The sequence below is a fragment of the Vicugna pacos genome, chromosome 5 (assembly GCF_048564905.1).
Source record: "Vicugna pacos chromosome 5, VicPac4, whole genome shotgun sequence".
Taxonomy (NCBI): domain Eukaryota; kingdom Metazoa; phylum Chordata; class Mammalia; order Artiodactyla; family Camelidae; genus Vicugna; species Vicugna pacos.
This window is the reverse complement of record NC_132991.1, coordinates 74,603,261-74,620,654: the sequence shown is the minus strand read 5'-3', so window position 1 is coordinate 74,620,654 and position 17,394 is coordinate 74,603,261. Positions and strand designations below refer to the sequence as shown.

Below are 17,394 nucleotides of genomic sequence, written 5' to 3'. Positions count from 1 at the left end.
GGTTAAAGAGAGAGATCAACACCACGAGGCACTGATAAATGTATAGATGAGAATGTAATCTAGCATAATTGCCTTGTAAAATAATTTTGCATTAGCTATAAATAATTTAACATGCTGCCTTTTGTTTCTGTAATTCCAATGCTAGAGATTTATCTTATGTAAAAAATAAGCAACTGTCCATGTTCAGTGCAGTGTTATTTATAATAGTTCCCCTCCCCTAGTAAAGTTGTTAAAAACATGTAAAGATACCTTAAAATTAATGTTTAATTAATGGAATACTCTCCAATGCAATTATGTAATTTCACATATATTAGCCTAAAATGTACAGTAAGTCTTAAACAGAAATTCACATAACATGATATGAATCCATACGTAAATGTATAGATCCACACCACTTTTGCCAACACAAAGTCTGATTTTCTGCATATGTGTATATGTATACATGTATACATGTATTTAATGTTTGTTCATTAAAGTATACACACCAAATGATTATTGTGGTTAGTGCTGGGGAATGTGATTTACAACAATAGATAAATAATTTTATAACATTTTCCACTGAAATATTTTATTTACAATTAGCATCTGCCATTTTGTAATGAGCAATTCCAATCTGTAAAAATAGAACTAAATAATATAAAATAGTACAAATGATAAGCTGTTTGACTTTATCATTTAAAAAATCTATTTACATTTTCCTGATTATCCTCTCACTTGGTGAATATAAATGAAAATCATAGAAAGGTGGATATAGCTCAGTGGTAGAGCTCATGCTTAGCATGCATGAGGTCCTGGGTCTAATCCCCAGTAACTCCATTAAAACATAAAATAAAATAAAAAATGAAAAACACAATTCACAGATCAAAAAAAAAAAGTCAACCTATTAAATTTTACAATTGTCACGTTACCATTAGATTATCTTTTAACTGAAAAATTTGTTTCTGCTTCAGTGTGAAATTCCAGCATTGTTAGTCGTTTCCTTTCATCAGTTTTTTTCTCTGTCTGTATAAAGTTCAAGCAAGGCAGATGTGTTCAAAGAGAAAACGTTAAGACATTTCATTTTCAGACTTGACAGTCAACTATCAGAGCATCAGATTTCATAGGAGCTATAATTCCCTGTGGCATTTGATTCAAGCTAAAGGGCCCTTTCTATTTCTGATAATATCAAAATTCAGAATATCTGCTGACTTTAAACCAGACTTATCTATGTGAAGTTGCACCTTGACAGCCTGCTTTAGATACATCCCCCTCACCAATGGCTAAAAATCAAACTGCCAAGGAGTACTTCTCACTATACTCTGACACACAACATGTTGGTTTTTCTGCTTCACTAGCAAATGAAAATGAAATTACCCACAGGGTGTCCCAATCCGAATAGCATTCTGTCATTCCTGACACTAGAAATTCTGTCTTCCTATTGCAAAATACTGTAGGGATATTCTGTGTGGGCTCCTAGGAGCATACGAAATGGTCTAAAATCCCTGCTTTAGATTTGGTTGGCTCAGATAATCATTTATAAACTAAGAAACTTTAAATAACTCTGTATTTTCAAATTTTAAAAATATAGGAAAGGAGATTCCAGTTATCCAGTTATCTGTAGTTATTTCATATAACTTAAGAAAAAATATTCAAGGCAATAAAAATTCTAGATAACAATTTACCTTCTTTTACTGTAAGGTTAATTAGATCTCTTGGCAAAGCATTGTAAGAGTTCATACTTTTCCATTTCATATACTTAGATAATATATGAACACTACAGTTTTACTCTTTGAGATATTTCACTTTTTGAAATCATTTATTTGGTATCAAGTTGAGACATTAGAAAATGTCTATTATAGTAAGAAGCATGAACATATAACTAGAAAATGACTCATTTATGAAGTCTTTCCTGTATGGCAGACAGCATTTCAAGTGCTTTCAAAGTGTTATCTGAGGCTTCCCTAATTTAAATCTCAAAACATTTCTGTATGTCTCAGGAGCTATTCCAAATCGAGGCACAGAGAATTTCAGTGACTTGCCCCAATTCATATATCTTAAATAGTGAAACCAGGATGTGAACTCAAGCAGTATGATTCCAGAGCCCAACACTCTTATTTTACTATTTTTTGTTGTTGTTCTTGTTGTTGGGGGAGGGAGGTAGTTAGGTTTATTTATTTATTTATTCATTTATTTTTAGAGGAGGTTCTGGAGATTGAACCCAGGACCTTGTGCATGGTAAGCATGCACTCTACCACTTGAGCTATACTCTCCCCCTCAGAGCCCAACATTCTTAATGTGCAAGTACACCTAATATACAAAGTGCTGCCACTGGAATTCCTGAAGGGAAGCCACTGATAAAGGAATGAAAAGCAGCTTCAATAGACTGCCCATGAAAGTAAGGACATCTGGAGGCAATATTGCAAGTGTGAGCTTTTGCTGAAGAATTCTGAAAGAAAATTCAGAGAACTGTACAGTGGTCCAAGTGACATCTATCCTTATATCTAGGGATATAATGTCCTGTAAGTGCTTGGGTTTATAATATCAATATTATATATAAATTATAGTAACAGAGGTTTGGGGCAACTCAGTAAGTGAAATAGCTAGTAAAATATCAAACTTTCCTTTATCATCTTTTACGTATTGAATAATCATTTCAATAACCGATTACACAATTCACATTGCTTTCTTTAATTCACTGACAAAATACATCATAAAGAAAAACTGCACAGCAGCTGGTAATTCTGTATCTGAAAGATGTGTGATTTTCTTGGCTAAAATACTTAGAGAATTCTCATGATTTAAAGCAAAGAAACTTAGCATTATCCTTTACATGTTTTAACTACTTTAAAATGATCTACCTACAACCAACAGCTGGCTCCCAACGTGCCTGCCAGTTTCAATGAAAACTCTCATCAACAGCCTGCCGTGCCTTGTAAGCTTATTGCTTTTATATTCAAATCTACTGCAAAAAATAATAATTTTAAAGCTCATGGGTAAAATGGGTATGTTTTATGTATATGCTGGGAGATGTATGATCATCCTAGACCCCATTCCTGTCTGCTTTCTTTAAGGGATTCTTTCTTTTATCTTTAAATCAGTTCAATTTTCATATATCTTCTCTCCTACCATTGTACTCCCATTCTTTCCTATTTCCTGCTTCCACCCGTAACCACTATACTTCCTCATGTTTTCCTCTTTTTGCTTATTTCCAAACCCTTGCTTTCATTGCAATTGCAATATGGTTTTCATTCATACCACTAAATTTGAATTACACCCAAAAGTTCACAAATTATCTCCTACTTGCAAATTTAATGGTAGATTTTGAAAACTGTTAAGTAGTATATAATTTTACTCATTATTCTCTTCTTGAACAATTCCTCTTTTGCTTCCAGGAAATTACACTATTTTGATTGTCCTCTATCTCTGATAATTTTCAATAATTTCTCTTGTTGGTTCCCCTTTCTTCTGCTATTCTTTGGATGTTGGTTACATCTAAGTATCCGTTATTTCTTGAGATTTCTCTTTCACTCCATGGTTTCAATCCATACCTATATGTGAATCCCTACCAAAGACCTTTATAGATTAACTGTCTCCCCAGAACTCCAGACTCATATTTCCCCATGCCTACTATACATCTCATTTAGATATTCCACAAACTCCCTAAATTTAGCATACGTCAAATTAAAATGTATCATCAAATCTCTATTATCTCCATTGCTCATGCCTTCCTTCACAAGCCTGATGCTCTGCCTACTTTGTCCATTTCAGTTAGTGGTATTACTATTCACCCAGCCACTCAGGCTAGACATTATAAAGTCAGGTTTGATTTTACATTCTCAACACCCTTCCCCACCAATTATATACTTCCAGTCAGTCTAAATATTTTGACTCTGCTACTTCTGAAAAAATCTTTCTTTTTCTATTGATATTTTATTCCCTCCAACTAAAATGAAACAATAACTTCCTAAAAATTGCTACATTATTCGTGCATAACATTACTAAAGAAGAAAGTAATACATCTCCAAATTCTAAATACTCTATATTTAGAATATTTTGATGATTTCTCCTCACCTTTAAGACAAGTCCAAAGTCTAGACATCTTTGACTACTGCATTCAAAATGGTTCATAATCTGGCTCTGTGTGCATTTCCAGCTTTATCTACTGTAATTCTCTACCTTACGTTTTTTAATGAAGGTTTTTATTTTGAGATGGCTATAGACTCACATGCAGTTATAAGAAATAATATAGAGAGATCACCTCTACTCTTTGTCCAGTTTCCCACAATGGTAGTATTGTTCAAAATATCACAACTAAGATACTGAGAGTGATACAGTCAAGATACAGAGTATTTCCATTGACACAAGGATCTCTTATTTTGCCTTTTTACAGCTCCATGGAGTCCCTTCCATCCCCACCACCTCTTAATCCTAGCAACTACTATTCAGTAATCCATGTCTATAATGTCACTTCAAGAATGTTATATAAATGGAACCACACAATACGTAATCTTTTGGGATTTGCTTTTTGCACTCAGCATAATTCTTGGGAGATTCATCTATGTTGTTGCATGTATAAAGTGTTCTGTTTATTGCTGAGTAGTATTCCATGGTAGGGATGTAGTTGATTTAACATTCATCCACTGAAAGGCATCTGGCTTATTTTAAATTTTTGGCTGTTACAAATAAAGTTGCTACAAACATTCATGTACAGGTTCTTGTGGGAACACGAGTCTTTATTTCTCTGAGATAAATGTCTAGGAGCATGATGGCAGAGTTGTATGTTACTTGCATGCTTAATTTGTTTAAGAAACTGTCAACAGAATTTCCAGAATGGCTGTACCATTTTAGATTCCCACTAACAATGTATGAGTAATCCTGTTTCCCTACAATATCACCACCATTTGGTGCCATCACTGTTTTCTACTTTAGTCATTTGGATAGGAGTATAGTTGTATTCCATTGTGTGTTAATTTTAATTTTGGTAATGGCTAATGATGTTGAACATCTTTTCTTGTGCTTATTTGACATTTATATATCTTCTTCAGTGAAATCTCTCTTTATTTGTTTTGCCCATGTTTTAATTGGATTTTTTTACATTTTTAATGTTGCATTTTGAGATTTTTCAAATATTTTCTAGATACCAGTTCTTTGCCAAATGTAGGGATTGTAAATATTTTCTCCTAGTCTGTAGCTTGTCTTTTCATATTTTAATGAAGTCTTTCACAGATCAAAAGATTTTAATTTTAGTGAAGTCAATTTATCATTTTTTTTTCTTCTTACAGATTTTGCTTTTGGTTTTAAGTTTAGCCCTGGATTCTGAAGATTTTCTTCTATAATATTTTTCTAAAATTTTTATGATGTTTACATTTACATTTAATTCTGTGATCCACAGTAAGTTAATTTTTATGTAGGTTATGAGACTTAGATTGAAGTTTATCTTTCTGTCTATTGATGTTTATTTTTCTGTCTGTTGCTTCAGCATCATTTGTTGAAAAGGCTATTTTTCCTCCATTGAACTGAAGTTGATCTTTGTCAATAATCAGTTTGGTATATTTGTCTGAGTCTAATTCTAGATTTTCTTTTCTGTTCCACAGAATAGATCTTTGCCAGTACATCACAGTTTTGATTATTGAAGCTATATAATAAGTCTTGAAAATAGAAGGTTTATTCCTCCCCTTTATTCTTCCTTTTCAAAATTGTTTTAACTATTACAGTTCCTTTTATTTTTCATATACATTTTAGAATACTATTTTGTCTATATTTTGATATTTGTTCTCCAGAGAGACAGATCAACTCTGTGTGTGTGTGTAATAGGGAACTGGTTCATGCAGTAACAGAACTGCAAAGTCCCAAGATCTGCAGCCAGCAAACTGGAGACCCAGGAAAGTTGATGGTGTAAGATCCAGTCCAAGTCCGAGTCCAAGTCCAAAGGCAAGAGAAGATCAGTATCTCAGCTCAAAGACAGGACAAGAAAAAGTGGGGGAGAGAGAGTGAACAAATTCTTTCTTACCAGCCTGTTTGTTCTATTTAGGCCTTTAACAGATTTGATGAAGTCCATCCACATGGGGAAGGGCACTCTTCTTTACACAGTCCCCTAATTCAGTCTTAATCTCATTCAGAAACACCATCACAAACACACCCAGAATAATGTTTAACCAAATGTCTGGGCATTCCTTGGTCAGTCAAGTTGATACATAAAATTAGCTATTACAATGGGAACTGGTTGAACTTACATGTCAATTTTGGGAGAAGTGACATCTTTACTGTGTTGAATCTTTTAATCCATAAACATAGTATTTCTATTCATTTATTTAGAAATTCTTTGATTTTTAATTGACTTGTATAGTTCACAAAATCTTGTACATGTTTTGTTAAATTTAAGCCTAAGTATTTCATATTCTGCGATTTTAAATGATGTTTGGTTTTTAATGACTGAGTCCATGAGATCATTGCTAATATATAAAAATATAATTGGTTTTTGTATGTTTACCTTATAGCCAGTACTCACTTTTCAGTTCTAGAAGGTTTTTTGGTAGATTATTAAGGATTTTTTTAATGAAGACAATCATATCATCTCCAGCAGGGATAATTTTCTTCATTTCTGATCCTACATGCTTTTTACTTCCTTTACTTGGCTGGTTATACTATCTAGAACTTCCAGTAAAATGTTGAATAAATTAGTGAGAGCGGAAATGCATGGCTTGTTCTTCAGTAAAAAGAAATAAATATTTGACTTGTTCTTGATATTACAGTGAAAGCATTCAGTCTTTAATCATTAAGTATAATGTTTGCTGTACATTTTTGTTTGTTTTTTCTTCCTTTTGTAGTTGCTTTTTATCAAACTGAGGAAGTTCCCTTCTATTTCTATTTTACTGAGAGTGTTATCGAGAATGGATGTTGAATTTTGTCACTTTCTGGCATCAAGTGATGTGAACATGTGATTTTTTTCTTCATTTTCCTTTTAATATGTTGGGTTACATCACTGTCATCTTGTGTTAACATCTATTGATTGTCTTTTTCACTCAGTTTGAAATTTTCCTGGATCTTGGTATGACATATGTTGTTCAGCTGAAATGTAGATATGTTCATATTATGTTTGGAGATTCTGGGTAATATTTACATGTTCATCTGGCTTTATCTAAAACTGTTCGAGGAGGAGGAGGAGTGACACTGCCTTGTTACAGCTACATATGTAGAAGTTTAGATTCCTCACTCAGCCTCTGACACTTTGGGAGTGAGGATACTCATTACTGCTAGGTGGAAGTTGGAGTTTGGGCTCTTTATGTGGTCTCAATGGGATATCCTCATTAGCACTGACGATGATGAAAGTTCCGACTCTCTGTTAGACTGCCTCTGATATCAGCCTAGTAGGGAAGGAGAAAGGCTCCTCATTCCTCCTGGGTCAGGGTGGAAATTCAGACTTCCTCATTGGTCTTCTCTAATACCACCCCAGTAGTGCTGGTGGAGAGAATTATTAAAGACTTTAGAGGGTAGAAGTCCAGGTTGCCCACTTGGCCTTTGCCAGCGTGGGTTCGGACGTGGTCACATTTCTTTTCTGTAGTGCTCGGCTGGAGTAGGACAGTTATTGGTCTAAGAGGGCTGCCTGACTTTTTGGTCAGACTTTTGGCTGAGAAAGCAGTAGTCATTGGGGTTCTTACTGATACTTCTGGGTTGCTGGCTTCTTCAGCTCTAAATTAGAGATACATGAGGCAAAAATAATACTCAAGGAAATTATCAGTGTAACATCTGGGGGGTCCTAATGCCCCTAGTCAGTCTTTCTTCTTCTCTATGTTTCTTTCGATGTTTCCTTAAGTTTGCTTTGTATGTAATGTCCAGGGTTTTAGTTGTATTTAGTGGAAGGAATGACCTTTCATATGTTTTATCCTTTATCCATACAAGGCAATTTAGAATTCTGCAAACACTGTAGGTTTTTTTATACATCTTGGCTTTCATTTAATTCCAAGTACATTAACCAATTTACTTCTTCCAATTAACCTCATTTTACAGATTATGAAAAAAATAAGCCTCAAAGAAATTAAGTAAACTGTACAATTAAGAATATGCAAACTATAAACTTGAACACAAAACTGGATGACTATAAACTGATTTCCCCTCACAACATGCTGCCTCATATCCCATGTTCTAACAGACACCTGTGGTCTCATATCATGCTTTGCATAAGCCTCATAGGTATACAGGTATGGCTGAAACTTTCCTATCTGAGAGCTTTGAGGCTTTAAGTAGGTCATTAGTCATTTAACTTTTTAGAGTCCCTGTTTCCTTGTCTGTAAAATGATAATGTAGATAACAATATCTTTTTTGCTGGTTTGTTTTATGAGTAGTAATAATAAATATAAATCACTTACTGCCCCAAAGTACTTATGCAATACAGAGTGGATGTGTTACCATTGCTACTATTAATCAAGTATAAAGAATAAAATGTGTATGACATAAAACCTTAAAGAAATAGGAGACATAAGCACTGAATAGGAGCTTGAGCCAATTACAGACACTGAAAATTGTTACCACTTTCAACATATTCAACAGAGAGCATGAGCAGAATATTTATATGTCTATTAGTGAGGCAGATGGTTACTTATGTGTTTGCCTCCCTCATTATGTTACATACTTTTTAGAGAAGGGGACATTCTTTATCTGTGAATCTTCCTCAGGGTCTTACAGATGAAGGATGTTTAATTAATAATTATCATATTAGATTGAATTGATGTTTTGACCATCTATTCTTCATTTTTACACTTCATAAAATTATGACTTGACACTACATCGACTAGGATATTAATGCATTTGAGTTCAAGAGCAAGTGTTGAAAAAATATGCTCTGTCTCAGACAAAAGTTCCTGATTAAAGCTCTGAGTACACATTAAGTTAATAGTACAATTAGTAAAAATGAGGAGTTGGAATGAGTTTTAAGCTAAGTCCTGTTTTAAAATCAGTTAAATTAATAAATTAAGTAGTGATTAATAGCAAATGAGTAAGCATTTAAGTACTATAAAATACTTCCAATCAGTTATAAATTATTTGTCTTTAGAATTTCCTCTTCATGTCAACATAGATATCCTTTAGGATATGAGACAAGCTACTTAAGCCAGAGTTTATGAAACAGGTATGCTTTATTTGATATGGGATTTTCCAACTCAAGGTTAGTATTTTTAATAAAATAAGATGACAAAGTCAAGATACTAATTATTGTCCTATTTCACATAGGAAAAATGAGTCATCAGTCAGTAAGCAGAAGATTTGGAAGTCCAATCAAGGTAACCACTACATTTTCTAACTGGTTATGGTACAATTTATGAAAAGTCATACTTCTAATAAAAGTGACAAAATAAATCACAAGACAAAGTCCAATAAATATGTGCAAGAAACAGGGAGGTAATCAGTCTATGATCTTATTAAATTATATGCATATGTGCTAATGAAATGCTTAAGTGAATGAACTGACTAAAGATAAATAGGTTTGATTAGGGAAAGCTTCACGAAGAAGGTGAGATCTAAGTGCTTAAAGGCAAGCAAGGTCATGGATGTGTAGAGAGACAGCTACCAAAGATTAAAAATGTGCATTCATGGAGATGAAAAAAGAGATGTTAAAACTCTGGCTGGAATTAATGTCTCAGGATTTTTTTTTTTTAGGATTTTTAAAATTAATGAACACAATTAGAGTCTGTATTTGTTGGTGGATGGTATTTAGCCTTTGACTCTGAAATGCATCTCAAGTAGATTACACATAGGCTCCACAATCATCATTACCCACCAAGAACTTCCAAGGATATAGAACAAATGATATTAAAAGTCAAGCTATATGTATTATAGATGATATTTTAATACGTAAAATAGCCATAAATAAAAATAAAATACAAAGAATCTACTATGACCAATAAATGATAACTATATCTTTTTAAAAGGGAAATTATTTTTATGAGGAATAGCATTCACTAAGTGTAAGGGCTTAAAGAAAAATAAATAATTTCAAATACAATTTATTCAAGCATCATATGGGGTAGGAATGGGTGGAAGCCAAATACTTATCTTCCTCAAAATCAGAGAAATGCCCAGAAATAAACAGATATCAGAGATTCTATAAACATAACAGCACCCACAGTAAGAGCAGATGCTGCTATAGCATCAGATATAAACACAATTTTTTTTCTTTTTTTTCTGCTCATGTCATAAAAAATAATAGGCACATAAATATGCAACTTGCTGATATACTTATTTTAAACTAGAATTTGTTTAATTGTATATAAATCAAGTTTTTTACTCTACCAGCACAAATGGTAGAATTTTTATTATTCCTCCTTGGCAATGAACTGATTATGTATAAAAAAGCACACCAAGCAGACACTGCTAGCATTTTTCTTTTTTTTTTCCTTCAATTTTTCATTTTATTAGCAGTCTCAATTTACTAATGAATAGTATCACTGATTTTCTCTACAAGCCTTAGTCAGTATGCAAGTAAAAATAAATGCTCAATGTGTTAGTTTTTATGCCATTACCCAGAATGGTTTTTCAGCTCTCAACTTCTTCTTGCTATGGTTAGCATCTATGTTTTGCTAAGTAACAGAGTATCTTCTAGTTTTTAAAAAGCACTTTAGAAATTAAGACACTGAAGGCACAAAGAACATTTTGAGGATTTAAATGTCCTTATACGTAAGGAAACTTGTCTCCTCTGAGGTATAGAGGGAGGAAATAGGATCATGATTAAAAGAGAATTTTACTTTTTCTCTGTAGTACTGAAAGTTATATAGTTCATGAAAAGTTATGCACAATGTGAGAGATTAAATTTAGAAGGCAAATATTTTACTTGAAATAAAGACTGAGGTTGTCTTCTATGAAATTCTCTCATATCTTATACAATATAATAGCCTTCAACTTAATTAAGTTCCTCAAAGCATAATGTGTTTATGTATTCTTCCAGATAAACAGTTCAAGAAGAACTCTGTAACCTTTAAGAAAACAGATCTTACCTGTTGCTTACTCTCTTTCTTTCAGTTTTATGTAGCTTTTGTACCTCAGTTTACAAAGGCTTTATGTTTTCATAAAAAACAAAATCAAAACAAATACAGTGACTTTTTTAGACTTATTTTTTCATTCAACTAATTTAAGAGCCAACAAAGAAAGAACATAACTATATAGTTTGGTTCTTGTCTTCAAGAAATTTAAAATCTGGACAGGATATCAACATACACAAAGTATCATTTGAATGAATATGTTTTAAATGAGATGAAAGTAGTGAAAAACCACGGCTAAGATGTTTTGTTTGTTTGTTTGGTTGGATTAGTAGTTTGATAGCAGGAGAAGGAGAACCAGCTGCTGAAGGAGCTTAAATAAAAAGATGATTCAGTTGGGGAAACCCAATACTATGATTGTTCATTTTCTAGGTGGGTGGGGTGAGGGGTTTGAGAGAAGTGGATAATCAACTCATTTTTGTTGAGAATCTAAAAGAAAAACTCATAAAACCCCTCGGAAGGTGAGAGGAAGAGAAACACTAGGGGTTGGGAAAACTCTAAAGTCTAATATCTGTGCAGGTTGGAAGTGAGGACCACAAGGTGCTAGGCAAAAATAAAGGAGTGGGTCCAGAAGTGCATGCTAGAATAATCTCAACAAATTAGAAGGCTACAGGATTCTCCCTGAAGTCACAACAGGAAACAAGAAATTCCTCTGGTTGGTCTTCCCAGTCACTCATAAAAGGATGCCAGGGGAATTCGGAACTCTGATTTGTAGGGACAGGCCAGAGCACTCAGCACGTGAGCTGTAGGAAGAAGAAACTATACATGTCTTGTAAGTACTGCAGAAGTTTGAAGAGGGGCTTTCATGTGGGTGAGAGCATTCAACCCAAGATTCATATGGGAGAAGGATTTAAAATTTTGTTCTTGATGTAGAGGATTTAAATGGACAGAGTGACAGCTTATATCCTAGCAAAAGTGCCCCTCCAACTTTAAACACTCCACAGTCACTCACCAAACTTCATGAGAGAATTACGTTGGCAAGTCTCCTCAGGAGAGCTTTTTTCTCTATGAGCCTTTTAGGTACATTAACCTTTGCAGAAAATGGTAGTGGAAGTGATTCTCAGAATTTCTTCCATATATGTCCCTTAACTGCAACCAGTCTAACTTTTTAAGCAGTTTGTTTTCTAATATAACAGCCCGAAGAGACTCCAGTACCATTTCTATCATTGTGTTTTGATATGTGATCTCAGTTCTTGAGTGCAATATGCCAAAAATCTCTCATAAGCAATCAGCATGATGGGAAATCTCATTCTACCTCTCACATCACAGAACCCTAGTTTTATGCCAGAGATACATAAAATAACTATTTACTTTTATCATGCAAAAATGTCATAAATTTAGCTAAACTCTTGAATTACATTGAGATTTTTGGTGTACTCATTGATAAAATTAGAAGAAAAAGAAAATTTAACAAGAAGGTTTAATTGATATATAAACATAATGTTGGATTTGCATGAAGCGAAAACTTGTTAAATTTACAAAAGTCCCAAAAAGCTGCCTTGTTAAGACAGGATACAGAAAAAGAATAAGCATCTTACAGTCCTGGACTAGAACATTTATCAATTACTCAAATCTTTGCTATAACAAAGTTAGCAATGTTAATCTCAAGTCAAGAAGTAAAGAAACGTAACTACTAATTATTGAAAGTATTTTTTTGTTAAATGTGACTTTTTAAACTCATCTTCATAATGTAGTCAATGATATTTGCCCCTTCATAATTTGAATATATATTAATCAGAACATTTTGTAGATCTTAAAGGGAATTTGGAATATTTGCAAAAAGCACATTGTAATAAAATGTGTAATAAAATGTGTAATAAAATGAAATAAATGATATGAAACAAATCTACAAATTAGCACAAAGCACCTTATAAGAGCTCTTTTTAAAATATATATTTTAAAATATCATTAACCAAATATAGTAAATGCATCTGTGCAACTGTCATTCGTTTCTAATATGTCAAGAACTGATTTCATATCTGTGATGTAAGGTGAAATTATAGTAGCTCAGAGTAATACTTAACTTTATTACATGGTTATGGTGCATTAAAATGCCCCTGATGAGGCATTTTACATGTGTTATTTCATTTCATCTTCACAGCAACCCCACAAACTAGGTACAAAACCCATTTTAAAGTAATTAAATTAAGTTTTTCTGAGATTAGGAAACTGTTTAAAAATACTCAGCTGCAAAGTGTTAGAGCCTTGATTGAAATTTAGTTCTCTATGAACCTAAATCTCATTTTCCTTAACACTAAGAGTATAAACAGATCTTAACTTCATTCGTTTAAATTAAATGTCAATGAAGAAGAAATACTCTAAAAAGTTTGCCAATAAATTTTAAACAACAAAAGATAAGCCATAATTATGAATATAATTCTTTAATATTATATATATATACATTATTTAAATTTTCTCTAGCTTATTTGACGTTGTCTTGAGTAAAGTTTCACTTACCTTTCAGTTATTTGTCTCCCAAATTCCAAATATGATTTTTACAGTTTTTAAGAAATAACTTTAATCACAATGAAACTTTTAAAGCTCTGAAATCTGGGTTTATATACAATGCTGCATATATGTGTCTCATCTTGTCAAAATAATATATGTTCCATGACAATGTAATAAAAGCAACATATTGTAGTCTTGTCAGTATATTAAGTTCTACTGTGTCTGTATAACTCTGATATTCAAAAATGTTTAAATTCTCTAAAAGATAAATTGTGAGTCTTGTTTCTTCCATATTTATAACTAAAAATAACTCCACTATAATTTCTTACACTGTAAATTTTGTTTTGGAAATGTATAAAACATAGTGAAAATCATAGAAATGGTTGGCCTCCTTATTGAAAGGCAGGTTCCTTCTTCATAAAATGGGTATCACTTCTCCCGTTCATATGCAGTGAATTTACTTGGGTTCTTAATGTTTTCCCTTTCTTTTAGGTTGCTACAGTGATTCCTTAAATTTGTGTCTCTTAATTGCTCACTTTGCAACATATACACAGACATGAGAATGATAAATGTTGAAATCTAAAGATATTATTTTTAGCCTTTGTTAATTCAAGCTTTGTTTGGGTTACAGCCATCCAAGATATAATGTAGAAATAAGTGAATTTGTCCCTCCAATCCAAAACTGGCAAGACATTCTCAGTGTAAGACCACTAAATATCTTACGATGCGGGGGGGGGGAACAGAAAAACATAAAAAGCATAATTCTTGTTACTGGAGTGCTTCTAATATAAAATAACCGTGACCCAAATAGGACATTAAGAACATCATGAAAACTAAAAGCAAACCATCAAGAAATTAGAGATTACTCAAATGCAAATTTTGAAACCCAATGGGTTATTGTGAAATTCATGCTTAACTTGACATTAATTACACAATTTCCATCCATCTAGATCTACCTTTCCCTCCATTCTTAATTCTCCATGATTAAGGGCTCTGCTCTGCTCTCCCTTCAGCATTTCACCATAAGCAGTCAACATTTTAGGAAGTCATATAACATAAATTAAAGAAAAAATAATTTTGAATATGAGGATGAAGAGAGGAGCTAGAAAACAGCTTTAAAAAACTGGCATTGGCCCTTTTTTCCATACTTCATATTTGCAATCAACATATCAATTCAAATTATAATTGGAACAATGTAGTTTCTTCCTTTCCCTTCTCTCTACACTGGAGATGAGAAGAGACTTTTACTAAGAATTTAATTGAGTACTTGCAAATGGAAATAAGAATCCTTAGTTAACTAAGTTTTGGTGTAGTCAAGGAGGTGGTTATGAAGAGCACGTGGATCAGCATGGACCCAAATCTTATCTTTTGTCCCCCTAAGGAGCACAGTTTGACAGTGGGATAATGCTCTGACTAATAAGGAAGTACTAACTCTATGGAAGCCAAGTAGCCTGGAAAGCTAGGGGGCAAGGGTATAGTCCTCTTGTTCTTAGAGAGTTTAGTTTGCACTCTAAGAATTAACATCTGCATTGTCCTTGAAGGTAGAGGTGTGTATGTGAGTGTGTGTGTGTGTGTTTGTGTGTGTATCTTATTTAAGTTATGAACTGAAAAAATAGAAAATCACAAAGGCATGTCTCTACTCTCTTTGAAAAAATAACCAAGAAAGAGCTTGCACTTTAAGTGTCTAGTCCACTGCTGGACTGCTCTGTGGACTACCTTAATAATTTCTTACTGAAATGTTTTATTGGTTGGAAATGTCAAAGTTGGGGAAATGCCCTTCTGGGGAAGTAAAGATGAATCTGGATCAAATCAACTACACACGTAGGTATTAGATTTTCCCAAAAGTTGGATGGAACTTATATATTCAAGTTTGGAGGAAGAAGACATTTTCACAGATAGGTAAAAACTTAAAACAGGGTATTAAATTTAGAAACTGAGGATATGTAAGTAAGAAACCCTTTAGAGGAACATTAAGGGAAAGATTCATCACATTTGGTATTTTTCCTTTATAGTAAATGAAATATCTTATTGAGAATAGAGTTCTAAATTTTATGCCCTATGTTCATTAATTACCATAACATCTATTTAAGTTTGATATCCTGTGTACAATTGAGTAGATAGGTAGAGAAGAACAAAGAGATGAAGAAATTAAGAGAACCATGGCATATTGATATCTTCACTGCTCTCTGTTCTACAGAAACATCCTCCAGTACCATGTCCAATACCATCAGGTGCTGAACATCACCAAAGTCAGTGTCACTCGCATTGGAGCTGGGGAGCCTTGGGAAAACCCATGACACAAAGGCAGACACAGCCCAGGAAGAAAGTAAAATATCTTCTTTTAAAATATATACTGTCAGGCATGAAGGGGTGTGTGAAAACTGCTTAATTTTCCTGGACTTAGTTTTTGCCATCTGTCAAAGAGGAATGAAATGGATATTTTGCTTTGTTTTTAGGCTTATAAATAATGTGAAGTAATATATGAGAAAATGTTCTATAAGTTAAAAATAATCCCAATAAATATAAGGCATAGTTATGAAAAATAAGTGCAAAACTAATGGCAGAATCCTTTATTCATAGAACTAATGGAAGACTCTTTAATATTAAATGATTTACTGCTGGAACCACAGTGCCATCTAAAGACTCCATACCAGACCTACAGAACAGTATCTTAGTAATCATGCTTTTGGTGGGGCTGAGTCTAAATAGCGTAAATGTAAGTGGATATGTTTTGGTAATATTCCGTTACAAAGTGTTCTTTGTGATGTTCTAGAATTCAATTCAGTTTAGAATGTAAATCTTTCATCAAAAAGTTCAAAAAAATTTTTAGACCTAAAAGCACATATGACTAGGAAACAGAATAGACACAACATTTATGTAATAATTTTATATTATACTGTGCTCTAAAGCTAACAAGAATAACATTTCAGAAAGCTTAGGCAATTGGGTTCTAATTAATTAAATTAGTTAATTCTATACTAGAGAAAGCCTACAAGAATATATTTGTACACATGCACAGAATAAAGGAAATAGAGGAGACTGATTTGATGCATGGTTAAGAAATGGCTTTGTATCTTTAGTTAATATTGACCAAGGACCAAAACAGTTCCTGTCCCTACAGAGTAGGAGTGATAAAATCAGAAAATATAAAAATCAGTCTTACTGTAAACATAGATGATATAAGATGATAACTGAAACACATATATTATGGCCAAAGAAAACCAACTTAGAAAAATATAATTAGCGAAGTCATTCCTTGCAATTCTGCTTAATTCCTTAAGAATGGGATCCTACCTTTGTTAGGTCCTTCAGTGTTACATTTTTATTTGTGGTCCCACATGCCTTCCATCGTTTTATCCTATAAAAACAGAAATGACATATATGTTACTGGACCAAAGGTCATAGCTAAGTATAAGTCCTTATCAAAAATTATAATTAACACTTAATCCAAGAAAAAAAGTGGCTATGCTTCCCTAGACGGAGTCTCCCTAGTATATACATTATTCTAGGCAAGCTTATGAGAAACACAAGTTCTACAGAAAGTTAGGGTTTAGGGGCAAAATCCTTATTTTATAATCAGTGCACACTGTACTTTTTCTTTGTACATTATTATCTCCTTCTGGAATGTCAAGGGGTTGTCTGTAGGGGCAACTTACAAGGAAAGCTGAAGTTCAGGGACTCAGATTCCATCCATCTCTCTAATTCTTTCCAAATCAGACATATGACAAACTTGCATAATAGGCTTACAGCAATATTTGTTTAATAAATAATTAAATTGCAACCTATAAATTGATTATGCCTCTAGGATAATGTCTTGAATAACATTTGAGAAATTCTGGAAGCAAGTACAATTATATTAAGAAGTGTCTGGTTTCACTTTTATCTCTCATAGAAGTCATCCAGTTCACAAGTTGTCTTCTATGTGAAAGTATACATGTAC

The 17,394-nt window shown here is 33.1% G+C and overlaps 1 long non-coding RNA gene across 2 annotated transcripts in view; it reads right to left on the bottom strand.

Annotated features, from left to right (window-relative positions):
- LOC140696459 (uncharacterized) overlaps positions 1 to 17,394 on the bottom strand; it is a 343,334-nt gene that overhangs the window by 250,025 nt on the left and 75,915 nt on the right. For both annotated transcript variants that reach the window (XR_012072838.1, XR_012072839.1), the window contains exon 2: positions 16,749 to 16,812. This is a non-coding gene — a long non-coding RNA (uncharacterized lncRNA). The remainder of the gene's footprint in view (positions 1 to 16,748; positions 16,813 to 17,394) is intronic.